We start from the raw sequence: 21,299 nt of genomic DNA, 5'->3' as shown, positions 1-21,299 counted from the left end.
ATGCAACGAAAATATGTTGTTGGTCAAATATAAGGACAAGAGGGATGTCCTTATACTGACAACAATTCACGGAGACAGTACCACCTCCGTCCCTGTACGAGGTGCTAGTACCCACACCTCCAAACCTAATTGTATCCTGGATTACAATAGGTACATGGGCGGAGTGGATCTTTCAGATCAGGTACTGAAGCCGTACAGTGCCCTGCGGAAAACAAAAATCTGGTACAAGAAGGTGGCCGTGTATATCATCCAGATGGCACTGTATAACGCTTACGTGCTATTCCGTTCTACCGGCCAGAGGGGGACATTTATGCACTTTCAAGAGGAAGTCATAAAGGGCCTAATATTTGGGAACCAGCAGGCAGAGGGCCCCAGTACTTCTAGTACTGGCCCCCGTATTGTACCAGGGCAGCATTTTCCTGATGAAATCCCCTCCACTGGAAAAAAGGGCAGGACACAAAAAAGGTGCAAAGTTTGCTATAAAAAGGGAATAAGAAAGCAAACTATTTTCCAGTGTGACACTTGCCCCGACAAACCCGGCCTATGTATAAAGGAGTGTTTTAAATTATACCACACATCTATGGAATATTAGGTTCATAATTTCACCGTGCTTCGGGGGTCTTGCTAATGCCACATAGCACCCACCATTCATTCCACCAGAATCTGAGCCGCAAAATCCAAAAATCACTCCTTCCCTTCTGAGTCCTGCCATGCACCCAACTGGTATTTTTTGGTCACATGTGAGGCATTGCCATACTTGGGAGAAATTGGGGCACAGATTTTGGGGTGCTTTTTCTCCTTCATTCCTTGTGAAATTGAAAAATTTTGAGCCAGAACTGCATTTTTGTGTAAAAAAATGTAATTTTTCATGTTCACTGCCCACTTGTATCAAAATTGGTGAAACCCCTGGGGGTTTGAAATGTACACTATACCCCTAGATGAATTCCCTGAGGGGTGTAGTTTGCAAAATGGGGTCACTTGTGGGGGGGTTCCACTGTATTGGTGCTTTGGGGGTCTTGCTAATGCGACATAGCACCCACCATTATTCCACCAGAATTTGTGCTGCAAAATCCAAATATCACTCCTTCCCTTCTGAGTCCTGCCACTTTTTGGTCACACATGAGGCATTGCCGTACTCGGGAGAAATTGGGGCACAGATTTTGGGGTGCTTTGTCTCCTTCATTCCTTCTGAAAATGAAAAATTTTGAGCCAGAACTGCATTTTTGTGTAAAAAAATGTAATTTTTCATTTTCACTGCCCACTTGTATCAAAATTGGTGAAACCCCTGGGGGTTTGAAATGTACACTCTACCCCTAGATGAATTCCCTGAGGGGTGTACTTCGCAAAATGGGGTGACTTGTGGGGGGGTTCCACTGTATTGGTGCAACATAGCACCCACCATTCATTCCACCAGAATCTGAGCTGCAAAATCCAAAAAATCACTCCTTCCGTTCTGAGTCCTGCCATGCACCCAACTGGTATTTTTTGGTCACATGTCAGGCATTGCCGTACTCGGGAGAAATTGGGGCACAGATTTTGGGGTGCTTTTTCTCCTTCATACCTTCTGAAAATTAAAAATTTTGAGCCAGAACTGCATTTTTGTGTAAAAAAATGTAATTTTTCATGTTCACTGCCCACTTGTATCAAAATTGGTGAAACCCCTGGGGGTTTGAAATGTACACTATACCCCTAGATGAATTCCCTGAGGGGTGTAGTTTGCAAAATGGGGTGACTTGTGGGGGGGTTCCACTGTATTGGTGCTTGGGGGGTCTTGCTAATGCCACATAGCACCCACCAAAATTCCACCAGAATCTGAGCTGCAAAATCCAAAAATCACTCCTTCCCTTCTGAGTCCTGCCATGCACCCAACTGGTATTTTTTGGTCACATGTCAGGCATTGCCGTACTCGGGAGAAATTGGGGCACAGATTTTGGGGTGCTTTTTCTCCTTCATACCTTCTGAAAATGAAAAATTTTGAGCCAGAACTGCATTTTTGTGTAAAAAAATGTAATTTTTCATGTTCACTGCCCACTTGTATCAAAATTGGTGAAACCCCTGGGGGTTTGAAATGTACACTATACCCCTAGATGAATTCCCTGAGGGGTGTAGTTTGCAAAATGGGGTGACTTGAGGGGGGGTTCCACTGTATTGGTGCTTGGGGGGTCTTGCTAATGCCACATAGCACCCACCAAAATTCCACCAGAATCTGAGCTGCAAAATCCAAAAATCACTCCTTCCCTTCTGAGTCCTGCCATGCACCCAACTGGTATTTTTTGGTCACATGTCAGGCATTGCCGTACTCGGGAGAAATTGGGGCACAGATTTTGGGGTGCTTTTTCTCCTTCATACCTTCTGAAAATGAAAAATTTTGAGCCAGAACTGCATTTTTGTGTAAAAAAATGTAATTTTTCATGTTCACTGCCCACTTGTATCAAAATTGGTGAAACCCCTGGGGGTTTGAAATGTACACTATACCCCTAGATGAATTCCCTGAGGGGTGTAGTTTGCAAAATGGGGTGACTTGTGGGGGGGTTCCACTGTATTGGTGCTTGGGGGGTCTTGTTAATGCCACATAGCACCCACCAAAATTCCACCAGAATCTGAGCTGCAAAATCCAAAAATCACTCCTTCCCTTCTGAGTCCTGCCATGCACCCAACTGGTATTTTTTGGTCACATGTCAGGCATTGCCGTACTCGGGAGAAATTGGGGCACAGATTTTGGGGTGCTTTTTCTCCTTCATACCTTCTGAAAATGAAAAATTTTGAGCCAGAACTGCATTTTTGTGTAAAAAAATGTAATTTTTCATGTTCACTGCCCACTTGTATCAAAATTGGTGAAACCCCTGGGGGTTTGAAATGTACACTATACCCCTAGATGAATTCCCTGAGGGGTGTAGTTTGCAAAATGGGGTGACTTGAGGGGGGGTTCCACTGTATTGGTGCTTGGGGGGTCTTGCTAATGCGACATAGCACCCACCAAAATTCCACCAGAATCTGAGCTGCAAAATCCACAAAATCACTCCTTCCGTTCTGAGTCCTGCCATGCACCCAACTGGTATTTTATGGTCACATGTCAGGCATTGCCGTACTCGGGAGAAATTGGGGCACAGATTTTGGGGTGCTTTTTCTCCTTCATACCTTCTGAAAATTAAAAATTTTGAGGCAGAACTGCATTTTTGTGTAAAAAAATGTAATTTTTCATGTTCACTGCCCACTTGTATCAAAATTGGTGAAACCCCTGGGGGTTTGAAATGTACACTATACCCCTAGATGAATTCCCTGAGGGGTGTACTTTGCAAAATGGGGTGACTTGTGGGGGGGTTCCACTGTATTGATGCAACATAGCACCCACCATTCATTCCACCAAAATCTGAGCCGCAAAATCCAAAAATCACTCCTTCCCTTCTGAGTCCTGCCATGCACCCAACTGGTATTTTTTGGTCACATGTGAGGCATTGCCGTACTCGGGAGAAATTGGGGCACAGATTTTGGGGTGCTTTTTCTCCTTCATACCTTCTGAAAATTAAAAATTTTGAGCCTGAACTGCATTTTTGTGTAAAAAAATGTAATTTTTCATTTTCACTGCCCACTTGTATCAAAATTGGTGAAACCCCTGGGGGTTTGAAATGTACACTATACCCCTAGATGAATTCCCTGAGGGGTGTAGTTTGCAAAATGGGGTGACTTGTGGGGGGGTTCCACTGTATTGGTGCTTGGGGGGTCTTGCTAATGCGACATAGCACCCACCAAAATTCCACCAGAATCTGAGCTGCAAAATCCAAAAATCACTCCTTCCCTTCGGAGTCCTGCCATGCACCCAACTGGTATTTTTTGGTCACATGTGAGGCATTGCCGTACTCGGGAGAAATTGGGGCACATATTTTGGGGTGCTTTTTCTCCTTCATTCCTTGTGAAAATTAAAAATTTTGAGCCAGAACTGCATTTTTGTGTAAAAAATTTAATTTTTCATTTTCAATGCCCAGTTGTACCACAATTGGTGAAACCCCTGGGGGTTTGAAATGTACACTATACCCCTAGATGAATTCCCTGAGGGGTGTAGTTTGCAAAATGGGGTCACTTGTGGGGGGGTTCCTAAATTTTAGCATCTTATGGTGCCTAGAAACCTACATGGTGCCTAAAAAATAATCTCAGAAAAAGGAGTCTCCAAAATCAAGTAGGTGCTCCTTCTATTATGAAGCCTGTGGTTTGGTCAACGTGCACACTAGGGCCACATATAGGATATTTATGAAAACAAAAGAATTGGGGGAATCAATTTTTAGTCACATTTCTCTAGTAAAATGTACTGTGTTCCTTAGAAAAATGTATTAAAATTGCAAATCTGCAAAAAAAAAGAAATTTTGAAATTTCACCTACACTTTGTTTTAATTCCTGTGAAACACCTAAAGGGTTAACAAACTTCCAAAATGCTGTTTTGAATACTGTGAGGGGTGCAGTTTTTGAAATGGCATCATTTATGGGGGTGTCTCACATACAAGTCCCTCAAAGTCACATCAGAACTGAACTGGTCCCTAAAAAAATCAGTGTTTGAAATTTTCTTGAAAATTTGAGAATTTGCTATTCATATTGTAAGCCTCCTAGTGTCCAAAAAAATGAAAAGGAAGTTGAAATAATGATGGAAATATAAAGTAGACATATGGTCTATGTTAGTTATTAACTATTTTGAGTGGTATGATTATTTGTCTCACAAGCAGAAAATTTAACATTTTGCAAATCGCTAAATTTTCCATTTTTTCACGACATTTTGGTATTTTTCACAAAAAAACACAGACTGTATCGACCCAAATTTACCACTAATTTGAAGTACAATGTGTCACGAAAAAACAATCTCAAAATCACTGGGATAAGTAAAAGCAAAAAAAAGTTATCCCCACTTAAGTGAGACATGTCAGATTTGAAAAAAATGGCTCTGTCAGGAACGCCAAAACTAGCTCTGTCAGGAAGGGGTTAACAGCAATACACCAAGTAAGTGGCTAGGTGACATCCATCCAAACCGGGGTGCACAAGGTGGACTTGTGTTTAACATATCTGCTATTTTAAGTGCTCACTGAGGCAGATTTCCTTTATACCTTTATGTACTGTATATACTGAAAAGGGTTTGCTGTATTTCCTGACATTAATCATATACTCCTGCCTCTACACAGGAGTTGGTGAAAGGGCGTCCATACACAAGTCTAGTTCCAGTTCTATTCTCAACATAGCGGTTTCATTCAAATGTATTTTCATGGAATACCAGTAACTAAATGACAACATTGGTCAACTTCTTATTGTTATTTAATGTTCTTAAGCTGGGTACACAATTGGCGATCTCCAGCATTGCCAATATTGTTAACTGCAGGAGAATATAGTGCATACACACTGGCCATTCACGATATCTGTCAGTGACGTAACCACCTTACGTACATGCAGTCTCTGACGAAATTGGCTAATTGAGTTCCATGCAGTCTCTGATGGGTCATAAACAATGCACAGGAGTGCGCATAGTTATCAATACAGTGGATACACACTGAGCTTGTTGCACTATATTTTGTTAACAATATCGTCCATATCGCTAACAATAAATCGCCTGGTATGTACCCAGCTTTAGTCCTCTACGGAGGTTATTCTGGTTGGTACGCATCGCTGCGTGTCTTATTTAGCCCGTCTGCCGCATTCATTTTGAACAAACCTCCCTTCGCAGCCTATAGGTGTAGCACATCATTCGATGGTCCCCAACCATCGAATGATGTGGAAGGAGCATGCAAAACTAAGACACTCAGGCTCCTGACTTTTGCGTGCATCCACTGAGTGGACAGGGCAGACAGCTGACATCCGGTGATGTCAGCTACCGGTCCCCGGCAGCCGCATCGCTGCCTCACTACCATGGAAACACCCATGAAATGCTGGGCATTCCCATGGGCGCATCAATCCAACGCCCCACACAGTTCGCCATGCCCGTTCACATCTGGCATCTGCACATGTACAGACACCAAACATCGCAAAGTTTGCAAAGGTGCGCATCAACTAGAATAATGTTTCTTATAACTTACGTGGAGTGGAGTAACCCATTTTGTTGGTTGGAGCAATAGTCATGAATTTGAAGTCACTGGAGAGGGGATTTAATTCTATGAAATCATGGTGATAAGCTATTTCGGAATGGGATGTCGCACCTTCCGCCATAACAAGATTTGCCTTGCAATCCAAGGTAAGGGCACTTTCAAACACCTGTTTTGACCAGACTTTTTTTGCTGGGAGTAAATGTAGTTGTGTCCTTTCACACTGCACAGACCCGGCTGCCAGGTTACAGCCGGAAATATCCACTGACTTTCCCAGTCGGGCCTGTGCCATCCCTGCACTCAGTAAAAAGCTAATGTTTAAGATTCCTTGTACACACATTACAGTGTCAAATTTCTCTTAATTTGCAACTTGCTTTGAGGTTACAAAGTGAACCTGAGCTCGCACACATTATACAGGAAGTAACACATCCAAATTGCAATGATTGGATTAGGTGATGGTCTGTATAACCAGATTCTACATCTCCATGTTGAACTATAACCGCCATACATACAAAACAGTATATTAGTATGCCACCACACCAGATTCAAACAAAACTATTTTTATCTATGTTCGGGGGGAGGATTATATTCTGAAGCCATCACAACAAAAAACTGGAAGGAGAGAGGGTATGTAAGAAACAGAAAGACCATAGAAATAGGAATAAAACATCTATGATTTGCCTTATTGCATGGTCTCACCTTGAACAGGTGGCATAGTGGAAATTTCCAGCAACAATAATAATAATAACAATAGCAGTACAGCTTTGCTTGTGTAGTTCTATGCTCCTGGGAATGGTCAGGGCAGCAATTACAACAAACCTTAAATAAGCACAAGTTCTAGACTGTTTCACAACACAGTCCCAGAACTCACTAAAGCACAAAAATGTGCATGTACGACGAAGCAAGAAATCAGGGATGCGTGTTCCAAGTTTGACAAAGTAATGTTTTTCCCTTCAGACTTATTCAAATCTGGAAATTAAAACCCCCCAAAAAATTTTGAGGCCAGCAAATATAAGACATTTACCACTTTGTTTTATCCACAACGTGCATAATTCTATTACACCCAAGCAAGAAGTTACTTATACTAGCTATAAAATCAACCTGTTCAAAAAATGGGTACTTGTTTCCTAGCACGGCCACAACGATCATGATCGGGGGCATCGCAAGCACTAAAAAAAAAAAAAAAAAATATCGGGTGTGATGGTCGCGATTTCCCCATAGGGAACAATGTTAAATGCCTCAATTTAGCCGCGATGCCCCCGATTTCCCATAGGAAACAATGTTAAATGGGTCAATTTACCCAAATCATCATAGGGAACAATGTTAAATGGGCCATAAACCCCCCCAAAACACCCCTGAACAGTGAAATGTCCCCCCAAAAGTATTTTACGCCACCCCACGATCAACGCGAACCCAAAGCGTGGCGAGCGGCGGCGGTACGCGTCCTCCGACCTTTTCATACCCCCACTATCCACGTCGGCGTGGAGTTGAGAATAGAATAGTGTGGCGAGCGCAGCGAGCCACCGAGCCCGAAGCGTGGCGAGCCCCGCGAGGGGACGCGGATACCTGTGAAGCCCGCGAAGGGACGCGTTTACCTGTGAAGGTATCCGCGTGCGCTCGCCACGCTTCGGGCTCGGTGGCTCGCTACACTATTCTATTCTCAACTCCACGCCGACATGGATAGTGGGGGTATGAAAAGGTCGGAGGACGCGTACCGCTGCACTCGCCACGCTTCGGGTTCGCGTTGATCGTGGGGTGGCGTAAAGTACTTTTGGGGGGACATTTCACTGTTCTGGGGTGTTTTTGGGGCTTTCTGGCCCATTTACCATTGTTCCCTATGATGATTTGGTGAAATTGAGGTATTTAACATTGTTCCCTATGAGAAAATCGGGGGCATCGCGGGTACATTGAGCCATTTAACATTGTTTCCTATGGGGAAATCGTGGGCATCGCGTCTGGACCATTTACGGCTTTTTTAGCCGCATACGACGCGACCGACGCGATTTTGACTATTTTTAATGCATTTCAATGGGAAAATCGGGGGCATCGCGTCGGTCGCGTCGTATACCACTAAAAATGACACACGATGCCCGCGATTGTGGCCGTGCTAGGAAACAAGTACCAAAAAATGTAATTAGCTATGAAGAGCATTATTTTAGTGGCATAGTGGAATAAGTATAAATCGATATTGTTATGTAGCTTATTAGGGTAACATGAAGCACTTTACTATAGTTGTGACTTGTTATTTCAGCATAGTAGTCAATGCAACTTCACAAAGACTGCAACGCTTTTTGTTTGTGGGGATAAAGGAGGAGCAGCCCAGTGGCTCAATGTACTGACAGTGGGGAACAATGATTTATCCAGAGAGTTCCCTTCCCAATCAGGCATACAATACATTTTTGTTGGCTGGGACAAAGGGTGAGACAAAAAGGAACTTGTATGACGGATACAAGCAGCTGACACGGGGTTTTAAACGGAGGCCTTTAACAAGTTTCTCAATGTCTCTCTTATTCAGAGTCCCCAGTTCAAATCCCAGTGTCAGCTGCTTGTTGCCCTCTGACAAGAGGCTTTTGTCTCCCCAAGTTGCAGGCAACGAAAATAGCTGTCTGCTTGACATGGCAGGGGAAACGATGTCCAAATTATTTTATGCACTTCACTGAATGGAACTGGATCCACTATAGGGAAAAAAAAAAAAAAGGGCTATAGAAATCTGCATCCCCAAAAATATGTACCCTGGTGACTGAAGTGCAAGTAAAGCTGTAAGCATATCATCCACATGCTAATGTATAGTAAGCTTTAATCTGCTTGGTTGCTATGGCCATGATTGATAAATCAATCCCTTGAGCAAGTGGTCACCAACACAATGCACTAGAAAGTTATTGCAGGATAAAATCCTTCTACAGTTTCACTGCAAACTCAAAGCTCTATCAAAAACTGCAAAACAGATGTTCTGAGTCCTGACGCCCATTCATGCTTTTCATTGTAATTAAATTAGCAGTCCTGCAGGAAACACCAATGCCCCATACACACAATACTTAAATAGTTCCTCCAGTTATCAGCTATTGTGCTTGAGGGGCATCATTGCCATTAATATTCAGGTCAATTGTAAAAAGCACTGTACTAAAACCAACAACTCTCATCAGAGTAGTAAGGTGCAGCTCACCAGGTGAGGAAAAGAAAAAAAAAAAAGGCAGCTAGGGAAGGCTAAAAAAGGCAATTCAGAGACTTCACTAGGTTACTTTATGCTGGCCACACATCAGACCAACTTTCCTCCAACCATCCAACTAGTTGATTGGATGGAATAAAAATATGGTACTGGATAGGAGCAAATGTAATATTTACTTCAGAAATTTGCTCCCAAAATCTGGAAAAGGACAAAAACTGTCACTCAGACACGGTACTGTAGTTGAACCTGTTTGATTTAAACAATTTGACTAAATGTTTTTGTCTATTTTCCTGGGATAGTGAGCACATTTCTGATTGCTCTCATCCAGTACCATATTTTTATTCCATCCACGCAACTAGTTGGATGGTTGGAGTAAAGTTGGACTGATGTGTGGCGAGCATAAGCCCAATAAATATGTGTTCCCTGGCATGGAAATCAGAAGTAGAGGTGGCTCACCTCCTAGAAATCAAAGTATTTGGGGGTAATTCAATTGTACCACACACCCCTTGCTGGTTGTCTAATGAAGCTATGCAATTGTTTCGCCAATAGATGCCCATAACCCACAGAATACATGTTTCTTACTTTTAGCCTCCCAAGGGGCAAAAAAAAAAAAAAAAAAAAAAGGAAGTGTTCACAGTCCATGCTTTTGGCACCCAAACCCGTATGTTAAAGAGACAGACAAGAGACTCGAAGCTGTGTCAACCGTGTAACATGCGAATGGTCATTGATCAGAGCAACAATTGAATAGCTCCGATAGATGCCCAGCAGGGGAGGGGCAGCAATTGAAAAATAAATGGGTTTTTCTTTTTGTTAAAATCAAACATCTCGATGAAACAGTTAACCATACAATTTGATTAACTTGAAGGTGAACTTTAGAAGCTTTACCAACATACATGACTGAACTATTCTGTAAACATAGGTACATCTAAAAACTCATACTGCAGATAGAAGATCTATACATATCCACAATTCCATCTCTAAAATACATTGCATATAATAATAAAAACACCTTCAGGATCCTCCTTTTTTTATCCCTATTACAAATTGCTTTGTCAAAGTCACACGCTCTTCATTTTGATATCATCTAAACTATCAGCAGGCGCAGAAGTAGATGTGCAAGAGACAGCGGCAAGAAAGTGCCATGTCCGCTACAAGAATAAATCTTTCATTTTGTAGAAAATGCCAGTTGCTGTCTATGCAGCTTTGCTGGGTTATAAATAGTAGAGAAAAATCTGAGCAATAGTCACTTTAATAGAACTTCAAACATTTTGTCAAGTGTACTTCTACATATACTTTTGCTGTTAGAAAGCGGTTTGTATGATGCTAAATAGGTCATTAATACCTGCAAGCATTGCACACACACAACTTGATAGCAAGTAAGTGCAAATCGCACACTGTTTTGCTGCACCCAATCATGATTTGATCCCATTGCACGGCATCGGAATTGAAGGTATAAATATACTGGGCAGCACAGTCTATTTCTACTATCTCGGAACGATGGCCACGTTGCTCAATGTAGCATGGCCGCTGCACCGTAACTCCCTCCCTGTCGATGCCGACACTCCGCCGGATCACAGCAGCTGCAGATATCGAACTGAAGACAGGAATGCAATCCCTGCTAAATACATACTAGTAGTAGTAGTACTTTCATTTATAAGGCGCCGCAAAGTGTCCGTAGCGCCGTACATAGCAAACAAAAAAACAAATTACAAGGTAACGTACACGGTGTGTTAAAAAAAATACAGTATAAATAGGGGTATAGCTGGTAGAACTAAAATCAGCATCAGTTCAGAAGTAGGTGTCAAAATTGTCGAGGAGACTGAAGATGAAGTAGAGGAAGGGAAGAACAGGACAGGAGCACAGGTGAGGTAATGAGGTAGGGTGAGTATGTGAGGAAGGAGGACCCTACTCATAAGAGTTAACATACTAAAAATAGGTGGGTGGACGAACGAAACACAATAGGATAAGTAGGAACGGAGGAAGGATAAAAAGAGGTTAGGAGGAGGGATAGGCTAGTCGAAAAAAGTGTGTTTTGAGGGATACTACCAGCTGTATACTTTATTGTAGGAGAAATAATGGACTTAGGCTATTTTATAACGGTTTGGTACTGGCCTTTTAGTTACAGCGAAGGGAGATCTAAATGCGGTATGATACAACTTTGTGGCAACAGTTTGGGAAAAGCCTATTTCTGTTTTTACAAGGTTCCCATGCACAGAGTCCATAAAAAAATGATTTGTGCAGGGCAGAGAGGTAGAATGCTATACATGCTACAGTATATCGGACACAGTAGTTTTCATATTTTGTGTTGACCTGTATCAGATCCCATTAGGAAACAGTTGGAAAGATAAGGAAGCTTCAGCTGTTTGTTTAGTTGGAGAGATAATATTTGATCATTTTAACAGAGCTGCTTAACACTAAATGGTTTATATTTAGACATTTCAATTGCCATGTATTATGGTCCCAAGTTGTTATTTTCACCCCTGACCATGATGCCCCAGGGATCACAGCATGGACTCCATCTAAAACACTGCAGATGCTTATTATTAAAAGCATGTAACAAATATGATTTTATTAATTCCAGACTTGAGCCTATAGCATTATGGCAAAAAAGACAGAATATTTTTTCCCCCAAAAACAGTGTAGCAAGATTACTCGTGTACAAGTTTGGAGAAATATGTACAACAAAACTATACATGTGTTTCCAGGCCACCGGTTCCAAAGCTTCGATGAAAAAGGGGAGGAGCCAGGAGACTGGATGGATTAATCTGATATTTAACACTTTCACATGGCTTCCCGGCATGGACGCAAATGCGATCCACGTTTTTTTCTTTTGTTGTTAGGACCCTTTAAGAAAATTATTTAACTTCAGCAGTTCAAGTGAAGTTATATATAAATAAAATGAGCTTAGGGCCTAATTCAGCAAGGATCGCATATGATAATCTTCTTGCAGCAGCTTAGCATATGTAACCCATTAGCAATGCAAGAGCAGGAGGAGGTGCATTCCTAAATTTATGGTCACAGTTCAGAAGGAACATCACGACCATCGGTCACGGTGTCCCTCTGTGACTGTAGTCTAAGGGCAGTATTCAATGGAAATATGTAGTCTAAGGGCAGTATTCAATGGAAATATTCTCCGTGCACGGCGAGCATTTTTTTTTGCTCGCCGTGCACTCTCCGTGTTCCGGAGGGCTCGCTGCCACTCCTGCTCCCACTATTCAACGTTTTTAAGACTCGCCGCCACTCGCGGCGAGTCTTAACCCCTGCAGCGGACGAGCGTCCGCGGCAGGGAGCTGTCAGGGAGCCGGGGGACGTAGCAGCCAAGAGAGATTAAAGTCTCTCTTGGCTGCTGCAGGGGATATGGGGTGGGGAGCAGGGCTCCCCTGGACCCAGGCAGCACAGGCTGCCCCCCCTATAGCCAGCGGGGGACCCAGTATTCACTGTACCCGAACGTGCTTCGGGTGCAGTGAATATATGAATATCTAATGAGCGGCTCGAGCGCTCCGGCCCCCTGCTGGCTGCACTGTGTAAAAAAAAAAAAAAAATGTAAAAAAATATTTTTTTAAAAATTAAATATATATTCATGTGCTATAGGCACATGAATAAAAATAACATGGCCCTTCACAGAAAAAAAAACCTGATTTTTTGACACCAAAATTAAAAAAAACACCCTTTTAGTTTAAAAGTTCACATTCCTGCTCTCCATCAAAAGATGGAGAATTTCTACACGGAGAGAGACGGCGAGAATCACTTAGAAAGACGGAGAATATTTCACATTGAATAGGGTGGCTCGCCTTTGGAGAAAAAAAACCTCTCTCCACCGCGTGAAAAGCACAAACTCTCCAGAAATCACAGCGAATTTTTCTCATTGAATACTGCCCTAAGTCTGCCCGTAGACAGGAAGCCTGTCGCAACCGAGCTTGCAAGGCCAAGAAAATTGGCCTGGCCACTTCCGGAAAACGGGGGCAAGACAACCCGTTTCCCGAAATGCCTGCGCCTTTCAATCAGGAAGAGGTGATCGAAGTTTCACAAAGCAAATCGCAGGACCCATCCTGCACATGCGCAGTACCCCACCATTGGAAACTATGCTGTGGATCGCTTCTGCTAACCCAGCTGAATTAGGCCCTTAGCTGTGTGTTAAGGAATTTCTAACCAATCACTAAAGATACTAATATTGGTGATCTATGCAGCCATCTTCTAGCGCTGCTAAAACTAATCACGGCCAAATATATAATCTGGCAAAATAACAAATGCTTTGTCTTTAGCAAGAATACCTGGTCATTGATTTTTACATGCTAGATCACAGATTGCAACCTATTGTGATGATTTCCCATGGCCCTCTCTGAAGATCAAACTGTGGAAGACCCTTCTTATTAATAGAAGGTGGCATCTAGATCAGATTCAGACAGCCTCCTCCATCTTTTTATACTTTAAGTGTCTTTAGTAATCTCACCATATACTGTACTACACATTTTTGTTTGCCTGGCACCCCAAAAAACAAAATGCATGAATACCTGAGACGCGAGCATCACAATCAATTGAATTTACTCCTGGGGGTTACTCGAATACTAGGCAATGTGCCTGAATGGACGTCGAGGATCACTCTAATGACACTGTATGAATGTAGATTTTCACTCAGCTTTGTACCTAATAGTAAAGAACTAAAATGCCACCAGAATGTTTATGGCATACCTAGCTGATTGGTTGACAGTAACCATGTCGTCATTCAGAAATGTAACGCCACAATGGCAGAACGTCAACAGGCACCAACACACTCATATTGTGTACAGACTCATCATTTGAAACGTCACCATGTAGAAATGCCATAATTAAATCATCCATTAGAACTGAATGTTAAAAATCCCAAATTAGTTGATTCAAGTAATTTTGTAGTCAGAACTGGAGAATCGAGGATGTTGGATTTCCCAAATCCCCTGACCTAGTCATCAGCAAAACAGGGAGACACACTGAAACGTGTCAGATGTATGGGCCCCTCTAGTCAACAGAATTCAGCAATGATAGATAGATTTAACAGCGACTCCAGGATCCTCTCCTTTGACAACCACACAAGCCTGTATAACATGTTAACTACACTGAGTAGTAGTTTATGGATAAAAGTTTCCAATTAAAAACTAACATTTTACAAAGTGTAAACATTGTGAAAATAAAATGACTGGTTACACATACAAGGGCAACTGAATACAGATTAAAAAAAAGGTACTGCAATAATCTCTTATGTATTTAGCCAGATCTGTCAATCTGGGACTGTGTGTATAACGCTGGGCGGAGTCATGGATTGACAGTTCTGGGCTAAATATATAAGAGATAACAAAAGTTCTCAATTAAGATCATATACTTGCAAAACAGTAGTGTGAGGGGCGAGCCCGCACACAATACATGCTTCTCCCCTCAGACAGCACGCCATGCTGCTGCTGAGGTACCGCCCTCCATCCAGTCCACCCGCCTCCTTCTAACACTCCCCACTTCAATCATCAGCCGCCCCCACCCCCTCCAATCCTTACACATACTGTGCGGCCTGGCCCTTACCTAGCAGAGCGCTGGTGCCGTCATCTTTCCGAGCAGCCGGGCCCACCACCGCCGTTACAGCCATGCAGTGCAGCACCCACCCCAGCCCTGCTACAGGTACCTGGGGCGCTGCTGCATGTCACTCTCCAACACGCTTCCCAGAAAGGATTTTTGAAAGTTGTAACATAGGTCCCACTGGCCCGCAGTGCAGCAAATGGGGCATGTCAACAGGCACTAACACCTGTTGCATATAGTGCCTAGCTGCTGAAAGTCACTGCACAAACTGTAGTCACTGCTTTGCTGCCACTGTTGTGTGCATGTGAGCACACAGCTTTGCCATCCACCCACCCGCACCTCCACCATTCGCTGCCGCCCGCCACTCCCATAGACAGTATCCCTGCACACGAACCTCCACAACCCACCGCCCTCACACCTCTAGCACCCACACTACCCTCCCACAGGCCCCTACCCCACCCACTGCACCCGCACACACTCTCCAGCTCCCCCCCATCATCACCGCACCCACAGCACACTATATTTCACGCAATACAAAAGTCCACAGGTTGTGGGGGCGGAGCCCCTTAGGACGTTGCAAAGAGCGCCCGTAGGGCGCGATTAATCACCTAGTAGACACATCATTTGTGTGAAGTATGCAGACAAATTTTGGAAAAGAGATTTAAAAGTAGGGGGAGGAGCCACAGGTTTCATGGCATACTCTGAATTAATACATAACATTAACTTGAAAGGACAGGTCTCTTGTATATTAAAATAACACAAACTACAAGCCACTACTTTGCAATGATAACACAAGCAAAAATTAGGATATTGAGATCAATATACAGGCGTGTGAGACAGATAAGCACTAAAAATGGAGATGCACAATGCAATTGCAGATTTTAAAAAAGATGGAAGCAGACTTTTTGACATGGGGTTCCCACCATAAAGTTCTGTATGTCTGAGACTTGGCTGCGCTCAAAGTTCAAAGACCATCCTAAAATTGCCAGTCTGAAGTTACACTGTTAACAAACTGCGCCACTAACAGATGTATCAAACAAAATTACCCTGCACAGCTTTTGTTACATAAACACAACAGTATTCCAATAGCCAAAGCCAACATCGATTTTCAGATTATATATTATATGTAAACCCAAGGGCCTTGTGGCATACAAGAATACTAAACCTACATTTTACAGATGTCACTAGGCTGGAATCTCCTAATTTTAAGTATGGTCAATAATTTTCTGTGTTGTGTATTCGTGAGTAAACGTAAAACTACATATATAAACAAAATAGAAGTTTACCACAAAACACCTTTCTTTTACTCATTCCTACAATCTATTTAGAAACATTGGTGCATATGAACAGAAACCTATTTTTCTCCTAGCATCTACAAGTTAACAGTTTTTATACAAGTGGTTATATATCATTGTCTATCTGTATTATAAAATGTACAGAGAACACCATTTACCAAAAGAGATACTTTTCTTGAAACAAAGCAGATACGTCTATTCACGTCTATTCACTGTACATGTTCCAAAAGACATCATGGAAGAATTGTGCAGATCAGCTAAAAATTATTTGTACATGCAAAATAGGATTCATTAAACAATAACAAAAAGTTATTTTTGTGTATCATAATAAGACAAGGATGTCTTGCATATTGTCTTGATACATGCATGTCTCAAGAAAAAAAAAAAAACACACATATATATATATATATATATATATATATATATATATATATATATATATATATATATATATATATATATATATATATTCCACATATACTGTACAGTATACAGAGAAATGGAGATTTTGCATCAGACCTGCATCTGTCGCAAATGAAATGTGCAGTCATGGGAAATAGTGTATGCCCCAAGCAAGGCAACAGTCTGCCACCGAGCAAGGATACCAAACAGCAACAATGTGAATGGAAAGCCTGTGCAGAACAAGCCCTTCTTAATACACTGTCAGCAGCAGATGGGTAAACACAATCTGCTCACCACTCAGTGATCTGATCACCTCCATCTATACCATGACCCTGGACATGCATAAGTACAGCTATGTGCATGCAGTACATCGTGAAATAATAATCACTGGTGTGTTGTGTATAAATATATACGCATATACATACATACACACAGCCTGTATGTATGCATATATTACACACCAGTGGCACATTCCCTGCATAAATCTTACTGCGCATATCTCTGGCATGATGTGAGTATCATACTTCCACCTATGATATCTGCAGGATATAAGCTGACACATGAATGCAGCCACTAATTTCACCCAGCTGCGGGCACTGGGGCATAGTATGTTTCTGAATGAAGGAGGTACATGACAGCAGACTGAATGGAGATGCCCATGACTTGCCAGCCTCCAGCAGGAGACGGTGCAGCACATACACACACAACACCCCTAGAACGGTCACACAGCACCCCTAGAACGGGCACACAGCTCTGGCGACGGGAACATGGGGGTTCGCTGCACAGAGAGGAGGAGGGGGACAGGGCGGCCGCTGCGGAGAGGGAGGGAGGGCTGCAGCTCACTTACATCCACGGGCCGGAGCAGAAGGTAGGCCGGGGAAGCCAGGTCTCTCCAGCGGGTGGCCGGACAGTACTGATCCGCGGGTGAGGCAGGGTGGTGGTGGGACACGTCCTCCTGGAGGGTATAATAGATGATGATGATCCGAGCTGGCGGCGGGTGCGGTGTGTCCCCCAGGCCCCGTTGGTTGGTGTACGATTATTGTCGCTCCCCCATTGCGCGACAGCAGCTGGGACTGGCACTGCTGCTCGCCAGCATGATGGAAGTGCTACTGCTGCCGCTGCTGTTATTGTGAACGACTGCAGGGTAAGAAGCGACCCCGCTGCGCAGCCGCACTCGTCGCCGGGAGACCCGCCCTTCTGTGACGTCCATGGAGATGGGCGTGTCTGAGTGCTGCCGACCGCATCACAGAGAGGAAGGGGCGTGGTCATACAGCACCCAATAATGTGAGACCTGTAGGCGTGTCTGTCAGCCTGCTGCTGATGCATTTTGTTGCAAAGCTTTATTGAAAGCAGTTTGGTGGAAAACACTTTATGGGTAGACTAGATATATTTACAAAACCTTCTAAAAATAACAACCAATCACATTCTATTATTTCTCTATCGCAGAAAATTATAGAATCTGATTGGTTACTATGAGCAACATAATTTATTTCCATTAGTATTAGTAATTTTACACCTCAGAGCATAATTTATTTATTAACAGTTATTTATATAGCGCACACAGAGTCCGCAGCGCTTTACAGAGAATATTTGAACATTCACATCAGTCACTGCCTGCCCCAGTGGAGCTTACAATTTGTATTTCCTACCACATGTACACACACACTCATGTGGTAGGAATGTCCCGCTGCCTGAGTGTGTTGCCGCTAGTGCATATCTAAAGAGTGGGGACCCGGCTCAGCATACAATTGGCTGTCCGGTTTGTGCTGGGGCCCGGGGCACTTCTCTCACCCACACGGGCGTCCAACTCCTAGCTCAGAAAAAAGAACATCAGGAGGCAATGAAGCCAGTGCCCCCTTTGAGGCTGGCGCCCGCCAGCAAATGACTCCATTGCCTCCGGGAGTTCCGCCACTGTTCTGGTTGATCTACTGTCTAGCTCGACGGGCAATTAGTCGACACCTGAAGGTGGACATGCACTAGGTCCACATTGACAAAAGGTCGACAGTGGTAGTAACAGCTGTGCTCACACCCCAGAGGAAGTTTTGCTGCATGTTCCTGCAGTATGTCACACACCACCGGCAAGAACAGCACATGGTCTCACATGCACAGTCCATGTCCCATCGGCCATCTTAGTAAAGGGATGCCGGGGACAGGCCCAGGCTGCAGCCCTTGATGGGTGAAGCCTGGGGGGACCCCTTTATTTGTGGGTCCCCACTTCCCCAGGTACCCCATCCAGGGCTGACCCCTGACTGTGCATGACACTGCTGGCATGGCACCCTTACATTTTTGTCACCAGTATTTTAGGACCCAGGACTGGATCAAGAACCTGGTCCTGGTTTCTTAAATATGAGGGATCCCTACGACATTTTTCCCCCATTTTTGGGGAACCAGGACCGGCTCAATGAGCCCAGGGCTAGTTATGCTATGGGGGACCTAACACCTCTTTTAAAAAAAGAAATTTACAAATTACTGCACACTTCCATGTCTAAAAAAACGCACATTATCATTACTAAATTGCGAATTCCGACTTTGTCTAAAAATCGCACCCTGGTATATTTGGGATTTTCATGTGAAAATTGTACATGTAAAATGTGCAATATGGTGTGATTTTTTTAGACAAATAAAAAAAACCATGTGTTCTACTTGCAAGGTCCAAGGCAGATGCTGTATTTAGACAATCTGAAGACCCTTGTCACGTTTCGTGAAGAACCAGCTGGAGTGTAACGGAGGCTGGGTGCTTTGATATAAGGTTGTTGCATCAATGACAGAAGGGAGTGAAGCAATGAGATAAAGTAAAACCTTATTTAATGAAGATACTGCTATACAGGATATGAGTAATGGCACAATAGTAAAACTGTAGTTTCTGATATGATAAAGTCAATAATATACAATACTTTATTGGAGAGATTGAAGATGCTTGGTAATTGGGTAGTTGAAAGAAGTATTGGATGATTGATTGAAGAATTGGATGATTGGATGAGGGTTGGATGATTGGACGGAGAATTGGATGATTGGATGAAGACTTGGATGATTGGATGAGGAGTGAATGGTTGAAAGAATAATTGGATGGTTGAATGAAGAATTGGATGGTTGGATGAAGATTGGATGATTGGATAAAGAATTGGAGGATTGAATGATTGTAAGAATAATTGGATGGTTGAATGAAGAATTGAATGGTTGGATGAAGATTGGATGATGAAGTCCGAATGATCTTGCTGAGTAGGATTGTGGCTGCAGGACCAGTAGTGACCACGGAGAGTAACCGTCAGGAATGAGGAGAAAGATAATACCCCTTTGGGGGCTAACCTTGTCCAGTCCGTATAGGCGGCAGCAGGTTCCGTGATGATAAGGTATAGCAGTGAGACGATCAGCAGGAGTTGAGAATGACTTCACCTGAGGCACAGGAACTATAGTGAATGCTACAGACAGCCAGGAGAGTTCAATGATGCGTGCGGATAGACATCATTGTACTGACTGTCGGTCTTGCCTGGCAAGTCAGTATTTGAAGGGGAAGCTGCGCCGTGATTGGCTTGATGTTTGACAGCACTGAATGGAGCCGCGCAGCATAGGCTGATGGATCCCAAAAGATGGCCGCCGCCAGAGGAGGCGACAGAAACCAGCCGGCGGTTATTGTGCGTGGATGCGCTGCTGCCGGCGTTTCCAGCCAGAAGCCTGACCAGACACAGACCCATCATGGCGGCTCATGTCTCACGCCACCCAGACCCCGCATGGCACAAGAGTACACACCACCACTGTCACCTGCCGGTGACAGCGCGAGAGCATGTACACTACCAGCATGGGGAACAGCAGCGGAGGTGAGTACCAGGGCAGGAGACACACTGATATAGGTCTTAGGGCTAGGCACAGCACAGGGGAACCGGGTAGCAGCCATGGTGGTCGTGACAACCCTGCTGATACCTCGTTTCCACATAATTCTATACTATAAAGGACGGTACCGTATAATGACCCGCAATTGGCTCCAACACTTTTCAAATAAAACAGAAGAAGACACAAGATTGAGCATGTTCTTTTCAGTCTACAGAAATTATTCCCTGGATTGATGGTACAGAATGATGGCCGTTGAAATTTACATAACATATTAGGTATCTACGCTCCTACTTTAAAAAAGGAAGTCCTGTGGTATTGTAACACCTAAAAGATGAGGGGACATGAGGGGCTAAAGTTTAAGTAGACTGACTTTTTGGGGCATTCTATAAAATGTGTCAGATTGATATACAACACTCATACCACCCTCAATCCAGAAACCAGAGGACTAAGCAAACAATGGAACTTTACAGACTTTGTTTTCTTAATCATCAACAAGAAAGGTGTGTCTTTTAGTATCTGAACTGTGCAGATGCCGGGTGGGTGCGGCCATAGTGAACAGGGTGTTCACCAGGTATACGCACCCAAGTGTGCGTGAAGGGGGGGGGGGGGGGGGCGTTGAAAGGCGTAGGGCGGCGGGCCAGGCTATTTGCATATGGGAACGCCCAGCTTTTCCTGTGCGTTCCCATGAGAATGCTGGGCGTTCTCATGCAAATGCCCCGATGACGTGGTTGCGGCCAGATGACATCACCGGATGTCCACTGCCCGCCCACTTGCTCCTAAGCATCCACATATATGTAAGTGACTTGAGAGTAATTTTTATATTCATGCAAATTTGCCATCCAATGATGTGGGTGAATCCCCCTAGGCTGCGAGTAACATCCATTTGCAGGCCCAGAGAGGGGATCGCCCTTGTGAGTGGGTGGCGGCCAGGCCACTATTGGCAAGGCAGGGTTTAGTCGACTTGCAAGGCTGCGAATGTGCAGCCTTGTGAATCAACCATAATAACCCCCACAGTGT

The 21,299-nt window shown here is 43.7% G+C and overlaps 1 protein-coding gene across 2 annotated transcripts in view; it reads right to left on the bottom strand.

Annotated features, from left to right (window-relative positions):
- SNRK (SNF related kinase) overlaps window positions 1-17,649 on the bottom strand; it is a 64,880-nt gene extending 47,231 nt beyond the window's left edge. The window contains exon 1 of one of the 2 annotated variants that reach the window (XM_083188675.1): window positions 17,302-17,649. The gene's annotated coding sequence lies outside the window, so the exon portion shown is untranslated. The remainder of the gene's footprint in view (window positions 1-17,301) is intronic. The other variant, XM_083188676.1, reaches the window with a different exon arrangement.
- Window positions 17,650-21,299: the final 3,650 nt, after the last annotated feature.

Source organism: Crinia signifera, chromosome 5 (genome assembly GCF_055691185.1).
Source record: "Crinia signifera chromosome 5, ASM5569118v1, whole genome shotgun sequence".
In the NCBI taxonomy this organism is placed as follows: domain Eukaryota; kingdom Metazoa; phylum Chordata; class Amphibia; order Anura; family Myobatrachidae; genus Crinia; species Crinia signifera.
Note: the sequence above shows the minus strand (reverse complement) of the source record. Positions and strands in the feature narration are given on the sequence as shown.